At 42.4% G+C, this 9,364-nt stretch overlaps 2 non-coding genes across 2 annotated transcripts; both read right to left on the bottom strand.

Annotated features, from left to right (window-relative positions):
• Positions 1-1,219: 1,219 nt before the first annotated feature.
• Positions 1,220-1,303, bottom strand: TRNAL-UAA (transfer RNA leucine (anticodon UAA)). The gene has a single exon. It is a non-coding gene; the product is annotated as a tRNA-Leu (tRNA).
• A 4,165-nt stretch (positions 1,304-5,468) lies between these two features.
• TRNAL-UAA (transfer RNA leucine (anticodon UAA)) lies at positions 5,469-5,552 on the bottom strand. The gene has a single exon. It is a non-coding gene; the product is annotated as a tRNA-Leu (tRNA).
• Between the last annotated feature and the right edge of the window lie 3,812 nt (positions 5,553-9,364).

Below are 9,364 nucleotides of genomic sequence, written 5' to 3'. Positions count from 1 at the left end.
GAACCTCTCAGTTTGCTTTTTAGGCTTCGTTTTTACATTATTTCAACTTTCATGATCTATTTAAATACTAGAGCCAAAATTTAGCTCAACTATGATTTAAACTATGATTTATAATTTGGTGTTCGTTCCGCAGCACAACCCAAAAAAACATCGCTGAAGTTTAAACTTCAAGATGTTAATATTTATTTTTACAATTTGCTTTACGTTGCATGACACAAATATGTCTTATGCCGACGATGCGACAGTGAGGGACTAGGAGTGGGAAGGAAGTAGCCTTAACGCAAAGCCCAGCATTTTTCAGGTGTAAAAATGGGAAACCACGGAAAACAATCTTCAGGGCTGTCGACAGTGGGGCTCGGTGCCACTTTCTCCCGGATGCAAGCTCACAGCTGCGCGCCCCTTAACGCTCGGCCAACACGCCCGTGGCAATTTCTAGGCAAGTAGTTCGTCCGTCTCTATGATGTAGTGGTCAGTGTGATTAGCTGCCACCCCCGGAGGCCCGGGTTCGATTCCAGGCTTTGCCACGAAATTTGACAAGTTGTACGAGGGCTGGAACGGGGTCCACTCAGCCTCGGGAGGTCAAATGAGTAGACGTGGGTTCGATTCCCACCTCAGCCATCCTGGAAGTGATTTTCCGTGGTTTCCCACTTCTCCTCCAGGCAAATGCCGGGATGGTACCTAACTTAAGGCCACGGCCGCTTCCTTTCCTCTTCCTTGTCTATCCCTTCCAACCTTCCCATCCCACCACAAGGCTCCTGTTCAACATAGCAGGTGAGGCCGCCTGGGCGAGGTACTGGTCATCCTCCCCATTTGTATCCCCGACCCAATGTCACACGCTCCAGGACACTGCCCTTGAGGCGGTAGAGGTTGGATCCCTCGCTGAGTCCGAGGGAAAAACCAACCCTGGAGGGTAAACAGATTAAGAAAGGAAGAAAGTAAGTAGTTATGATTTTCCCTAATGATGAAATCGAGGTGAAACATACAGAGCAGACTTTCCAGTTGCCGCAATCTACAAATGAAGCGAAGTCTCTACAGAGCGAAATACCATCAGCAGATCATATGCCGACTGTGGAGATGTTTGAAATTGACCGCAGTACTTTGACCAACATTCTGATGGTGAACGTTTCTTTCAACCAACGAAATTCGAACCGACTAACCATGGTATCACACCATATGGACATGACGACTTAGCGATTAGCACCAGGCGCGATAAAACTTTTGTCAGGTGTGGGGTTCGAACCCACGCTCCCAATTGGGAACCAGAACTTAAGTCTGGCGCCTTAGACCGCTCGGCCAACATGACGACATGTGGCCGAGTGAGACCGAAGCATTGTAGAGCATCTAATTTAAAGAGTATAGATAGGATCGATTCTTGTTGTTTAAAGGGGCCTTACATCTAAGGTCATCGGCCCCATAGATAGGATCAGTATTTCAATTTCCTACTTACGTTGAGCTACTGTTTTCTTTGGTAATGTTTGGTTGTCATTATTGATGGATATTGCGTAGATCTGCTGTTTGCTTTATAGGTCCCATTTCTTACATTATTTCATCTGTCATAGTCTATTTAAATATTAGATCCAACATTTAGTCAACCATCTTTCTTTTCTCCTTTATTAATCAGCTTACCCTCCAGGGTTTGTTTTTCCCTCGGACTCAGCGAGGGATTCCACCTCTACCGCCTCACGGACAGTGTCCTGGAGCGTGTTACATTGGGTCGGGTAATACAACTGGGGAGGAGGACCAGTAACCCTCCCAGAGGTCCTCATCTGCTATTCAGAACAGGGTCTTGTGTTGCGGGGAGTGTGTGATGGAAGATTGGAACGCATAGGTAAGGAAAAGGGAAAGAAGCCGCCTCGCGTAAAAATATCTAGGTACCAGCTCGGCATTTGCCTGCAGGAGAAGTGGGAAACCATGGAAAACCACTTCCACGATGGCTGAGGTGGGAATCGAATCCACCTCTACTCAGTTGACCTCCTGAGGCTGAGTGAACCACGTTCCAGCCCTCTTACCGCTTTTCAAATTTTGTGGCAGAGCCGGGAATAGAACCCGGACTTCCGGGGGTGCCAGCTAATCACGCCAACCACTACACCACAGAGGCGGACTTTTAATTTGATTACGTGTCAGATTTCTGCTTTGGAGCAACCTACATAGGATGGACCTGAGTGAAACATAGGATTTTCAAATTAATCCACGCTTTCAACGGTTGTTCTTGAACCTTGCTTACAGTCACGGTGTTTCGTTACGCTGATCTCGTACAATTTCATTACCCAGCGGCAGTTTTTACTAGTAGGCAGGTAGTTATGGTTTTCCCTCACAATGAGGTCGATGTGAGAGGTACAGAGGAGGCTTTCCAGTTGCTGCAGTCTACAAATAAAACGATGACTCTGCAGGTTGCAATAAATCGAGTGTAATATGGACGAAACATCAACATTCATTCTTTCTTTCTTTCTTCCTATTTTAACCCCGTCCTGTGCTGGTATTTTCCCTCCGACTAAGCGAGGGATCTCACCTCTACCACCACAGCGGCAGTGTCCTGGAGCGTAATACCTTAGGTCGGGGATAAAACTGGGAAGGAGGACCAGTATCGCTCAGGCGGCCTCACCTGCTATGGAGAACATGAAATATTATGCAGTGTTCATTCCCTAGCATAACCCAAAAATACTTCGCGGAAGTTTAAATTTATTTCTTAATCTGTTTATCCTCCAAGGTTGGTTTTTCCTCGGGCTCGGCGAGAAATCCCACCTCTTCTTTCTTACTTTTTCTTTCTTTCTATATTAATCTGTTTACCGTAAAGGTTAATGTTATTAGCTGCTGTAGTCGGGGACCCGGGTTCGATTCCAGGCACTGCCAGAAATTTAAGAATGGCAGAACGGCTGGGTGTTTGAAATAGTACATACAGCCTGTGCCTGAAAAGAGCTGCGCCACCACGGGATAAGGGCATGACTTTGCATTTTTGCATCTGTTAACCCTCCAGGATTCGTTTTTTCCTCAGACTCAGGGAGAGATCCCACCTCTACCGCCTTAACTGTGAGTGTGAGACTTTGGGTTGGGGATACAACTGGGGAGGAGGACCACTAACTCGCCCAGGCCGCCTCACTTGCTATTCCGAACAGGGGCCTTCTGGGGGGATGGGAAGTCTGGAAGGGATAGACAAAGAAGAGGGAATGAAGCTACTGTGGCCTTAAGTTCGGTACCATCCACGCATTTGCCTGGAGGAGAATTGGAAAACCATGGAAAACCACTTCCAGGATGCCTGAGGTTGGAATCAAACCCACCTCTACTCAGTTTACTTCCCTAACTGGGTGAACAGCGTTCCACTTTTCAAATTACGTGACAGGGCCGGGAATCGAATCCATGCTTCCGGGAGGTGGCATCTAAGGACATTAACCACTACATCACAGAAGCACGGCAAACATTCTGATGGTGAATTTTTTCGACCAATGTGACTCGAACCGGCTAACCGCGGTATTTGACCATGTAGACTTGACGCCTTAGAGATCATGACACCGGGCGGGCTGAAATTTTTGTCAGGTGTGAGATTCGAATCCACGCTCCCAGTCGTGAATCAGAACTTGTGTCTGGCGCCTTACAGCGCTCGGCCAACCTGACGTTGTACGTTTTAGTGACACGGAGGCATCGGAGAGAATCTAAATTAAAAAGTATAGATAGGCCGGATGACACACTTACGTAACTGAGGCCTGGGAGACTGTTTTTTTTTTTTTTTTGTAATGTTTGGCGATTTTTATAAGTAACCTCTCATGTTGGCATCAGTGATGGATAATACGTAGGTATGTTATAGTTTTTTTGGCTCAGTTTTTTTTTACATTATTTTAATTGTCATGGTCTATTTAAATATTCATCATCATCATCATCATCTGTTTACCCTCCAGGTTCGGTTTTTCCCTCGGACATAGCGAGGGATCCCACCTCTACCGCCTCAAGGTCAGTGTCCTGGAGCTTCAGACCCTTGGTCGGGGATACAACTGGGGAGAATGGCCAGTACCCCGCCCAAGCGACCTCACCTGCTATGCTGAACAGGGGGCTTGTAGAGGGATGGGAAGATTGGAAGGGATAGACAAGGAAGAGGGAAGGAAGCGGCCGTGGCCTTAAGTTAGGTACCATCCCGGCATTCGCCTGGAGTAGAAGTTGGAAACCACGGAAAACCACTTCGAGGATGGCTGAGGTGGGAATCGAACCCACCTCTACTCAGTTGACCTCCCGAGGCTGAGTGGACTCCGTTCCAGCCCTCGTACCACTTTTCAAATTTTCGTGGCAGACCCGGGAATCGAACCCGGACCTCCGGGGTTGGCAGCTAATCACGCTAACCACTACACCACAGATCCTTGTTTCTCCAACCATAATTTATTAAACGGTGCTCATTTCTTAGAATAACTCGAAAATACTTCCACGGAGGTTTAAATTAAAAGATTTTAAAATTTCAATCCCAAAGCACTCACTAGTCCGACTCCTTGGTGTAGTGGTTAGTGTGATGAGGTTTCAACCCCGGGGGCACGGGTTCGCTTCCTGTCTTACCGCAAAATTTCAAAAGTGGTACGAGGGCTGGAACTGGGTCCACACAGCCTCGGGAGGACAAGAGATTGGGAGGCAGGGGGGAGGGGTTCGATTCCCACCTCAATTATCCTCGAAGTGGTTGCGTGGTTTCCTAGTTCTTCTTCAGACAAATGCTGGGATAGTACCTAACTTAAGGCCACGGCCACTTCAATCCCTCTTCCTTGTCCATCTTCCATTCTTCCCTCCCCTCAACAAACTCCTTTTGAGGCCGCCTTGGCAAGGTACTGGTCCTCTTTTCCAGTTGTACCCGGGATCCAATTTCTCACGCTCCAGGATACTGATCTTGAGACGGTAGAGGTGGGACATACCTTGAACTATGATTTATATTGTGCTGTTCGTTCCCCAGCATAACCCTAAATACTTTGCTGAAGTTTAAACTTCAAGATGTTAATTTTTTTACAAGTTGCTTTAAATTGCACCGGCACAAATAGGTCTTATGGCGACGATGCGACTGTGCGGGGCTAGGAGTGGGAAAGAAGTGGCCGTAGCCTTAATTAACGCACAGCCCTAGCATTTTCCTGGCGTAAAAATTGGAAACCACGGAAAACCATCTTCAGGGCTGCCGACAGTGGGGCTCGGTGCCACCGTCTCCCGGATTCATCTGACAGCCGCGCGCCCCATACCGCTCGGCCAACACGCCGGGTGAACAGCTTCTACTTCTTGGCAAGCAGTTATGATTCTCCCTAATGATGAAGTCGAGGTGAAACATACAGCGAAATACCTTCAACAGGTCAATTGCCCATTGCGGAGAGGTTTGAAATTGACCGCAGTATTTTGGCCAACTTTCTGATGGTAAACATTTCTTTCAACCAACGGGATTCGAACCGACTAACCACGGTATCGCACCATATGGACTTGAAGACTTAGCGAATATGCACCAGGCGCGATAGAACTTTTGTCAGGTGTGGGGTTCGAGCCCTCGCTCCCAATTGGGAACCAGAACTTAAGTCTGGCGCCTTAGACCGCTCGGCCAACCTGACGATATATGCCCGAGTGGGACCGAAGTATTGTACAGCATCTAATTTATAGGATCGATTCTTGTTGTTTATAAAGGGACCTTTCATCTATGGTCATCGGCCCCATAGATAGGATCAGTATGGCCCAACGATATAATGACGAAATTGAATTTCCTACTTACATTGAGCTGCTTTTTTCTTTGATAATGTTTGGTTGGCATCATTGACGGATATTACGTAGATCTGCTCTGTTTGCTTTTTAGGCTCCATTTTTACATTATTTCAACTGTAGTAGTCTATTTAAACATCAGAGCCAACATTTAGCCAACCACCTTTGTTTCTCTTCTTCTTTATTAATCTGCTTACCCTCCAGGGTTTGTTTTCCCCTCGTACTCAGCGAGGGATTCCTTTAAACTTGTAATCATCCGTCATGGGACCTCTTTTTATTGAAGCCCGAAGCAAAACATAAAAGTATATATTCTAACCATAGATCATGATTCCTAATTTCTAAAATCTCACATGCCTTGTCTAAAATTCGAAAAATTGAAGTCCATCCACCTTAATGAGAAGAAAGCACAGAAGAAGAATAATTTATTATTATTATTTTCGGAGACAAAAAATAATAATCATTATCAAAATTTCGAAGGGTGCTGGAAATACCTCTTATACTTCAATTCAAACATTAGCTTTTCAAGGCAATTTTTGTCGACTTCATGCTAAAATTAAATTTGCATTACCAATTTTCAAGAAAAATCCGAAATTGCATCATTTTATGCATATGATACTGTGCCCTTTTAAGGCACCCGATGCGGTATTCTTCTTGCTTGTTTAATGCACCGACTGCTCCTGTAAAGAATGACATCAAAATAATACCTACCGCTCGCGTAGACTCTTCTCTCCTCAGGGATGGTTACGTCCTTCAGCTCTTCTCGCGGTTGACAGGCCACACAACATCGGGGGTGAGGAAATGAAAGACGGAGGGTCAACTAGTAAGTTACGGTACCCATAGACTGAATTAAGTGTAAATTATAAAATGGTTTATTAACAAAAAAATGGAAAAATGTTAAAAATGAAATTTAAACGGAGTGAAATAAAATAAAATAAAATAAAATAAAATAAAATAAAATAAAATAAAATAAAATAAAATAAAATAGAATTATTGAAATTAAAACAATTTAAAAAATCGTCTTTACAACAATCAATCATCCGCCTTAATGATTTCGACTGAAGGTCGATAAAATTTAATAATGATGATCACCATCGAACTAAAGTCTCTCATGTACATGACACGACCACAACAGACTGCTGGTCTACCAAATATACAGTCTCATTTGAATAACACCTCTTAAAACACACTTAAATCGTCCTTTCAGTCCACTGAATTAGTTTAAGTTATTAATTGATTAACTAATTAATCACACTGACCTTTTGATTTATGGGCTTCTTAAGTTTGTTAAATCCAAGTTCATATCAAATTGGCAACCACCTAACTATCAAGTAATACTGATGTACAGTAACCATGTGTAAATAAAGGCGACTCCATGAGCACGGTATCCCTTACCGTTTTATATAACTTTGCCACGCATTTAATACTTCGTGGCTGAACCAAGAAAATTATCACACCAAACTGTGAATACTAACAATCACTTATTTAGTTGATTTACACCTTATTAGCTGTGATAGTCTGGACACTTAAATAAATAAAATAAATTAGGCTAAGTGCCAAAAATTTTATCTTAATAAATGAGTTCGACCCTTTTACAAATTAGTTTTTTTATCTAGTCTGCCGCTACCTGTATTTCCATTGAGAATGAATAAATTATGATCTCAACTTTGATGGAGGCGGATTCCATCTTGTTTAATTAATTTGCGGCACTCATGACAGAACTTATCATTAAATGTCGATTCATTTACCTAACGAAATTTGTAATGGAGTTCAAAAGCTTGGTAGTTACAATTGTCTTACTGCTTGAGCATACCTACTACGTTGATTTTTGACTATGAACCATCAGTGATCTATTAACCTAACACATGAAATATTTATGTACAAAATAAACATGACAAATGGAGAAACAACTGCTCCAGAAGAAACAACTAAATTCAAAAATAGCCTGACTATTCTACCTATTTACATCATTAAACCATCACAATATTCACGTACCATCAGACGCTATAAAAATACGGTGACAAAATATCCACCAAGAAAAAGAAAAGCATAACAAAAAATCTCAAAATACACATGATCACTACCTATCAAATTTAGATACTACACGCAAAATCGTGATGTGGAAATAACTCCCAAAATGATTCAAATAATAACTAAGTGAATTTGACGGCAGCCTCTTAATATTGTAATTTCTTAAATTGTTTTCCTGCTACTTGGTACCTGTTATTCTATTGTTGTTATCTGTTGGTATTGAAAAGAAATTATAACCTTGGTTAAAGTTTTAAATTACCTTTAATTTCGTAAGTTGAGACCTATTCCACCCAGCACCTTCTTTCACCTCTGCAAATCCACAAAACATCGTAACAATTATTATTATTATTATTATTATTATTATTATTATTATTATTATTATTATTATTATTATTATTATTATTATTATATTGTTATTATTGTGACACCATGATATTTATATCCCGAATCGTTAGATATAACTGTCTTGGCCTCACTCCCAACTCTAAGTGCAAATGATATCAAAAATCTAATTATATCATCCGGTACGTGACTTTATTATTTACAAGCCTACCTAAATTGCTAACCTACATTTGATCACTGATTGTTCATAGTCCTCAATTATTTTACATTTTTAAATAATGCTCATTGCTTTACCTTTGTGCTGGGAGGCAGGCTGGGTCATCTGCCAGCCTCTGTTACATGGATTTAGTGCTTCTTCTCCATCTCGATGAGGATATCCAACACTTTATGCACACGCACTGGACCCATTTTTATACTTGCGTTGCACACGATAAATTTTTATACCAACACACGCATTTTATACACTCATGTGAAGAAAATAGAAATTACAGCGTGTAGCACCTGACGTGTAGACATTGAATGTCTGGAACAAGTTACCTGGCCTTGTCACCTCTGCGGTCTCTGCTGTCTGCTCGGCCCTCACAGTTTGTTTGTATAAGGGATTACTGGTCGTTCACCCTACTCTGACAATAACACTGGACCCCAGTCCTTTTACCGTTGCATTCCACTAGTAAACAAGGTCACCCTCGCGTAATTAGCTCAACTAATGTTCTTCTCCCAAGGTCTCAATTTAAATGGCAGTTCTATGAGACTGTGGAAATGAAATACAATGTTCCCAGTGAAATATGGAGAAATCTTATAAAAAAATACTGTCCTCCAAAACTATAACTTCTCCACTAGAGAGTTAGCGTAATAGATATATGTGACGAAAGGAATGTTCTACAGCTACATGTTATTAAAACTTCCAATGTTCGTCTCCGCCTTCCGCCGGTCACATCACGTTAGGAGTTCTTTAGGATAATGTTTTATAATTAACTAACATTGTCATTTTAAGTGAAATAGTTGTCTGTTTATCTTCCTATACTCCGATGTTGAATGAAAGTTCTACCTAAATGTTCATCTTCTGACTAAAGACTTCACTCACTCGACTGCCAAAGCCGTCTCTTAACGCCTTCTGAAGAGTCACCTCAATACACTGAAATTTCACGTGAGGCTGAACCCTCAGCACCCTGCTCCTATCAGTTTTGTAAACACTCACACCCCCACCTCAAAAATTGTTCCACTGGAAGGGATGTGGCGGATCACTACGGCACCTTGGATCATTTACCACTTGTCCGTAGGTCACATTTTCAGGAGA

This window comes from Anabrus simplex, chromosome 1, assembly GCF_040414725.1.
Source record: "Anabrus simplex isolate iqAnaSimp1 chromosome 1, ASM4041472v1, whole genome shotgun sequence".
Lineage (NCBI taxonomy): Eukaryota > Metazoa > Arthropoda > Insecta > Orthoptera > Tettigoniidae > Anabrus > Anabrus simplex.
This window is presented reverse-complemented; position numbering and strand designations above follow the sequence as displayed.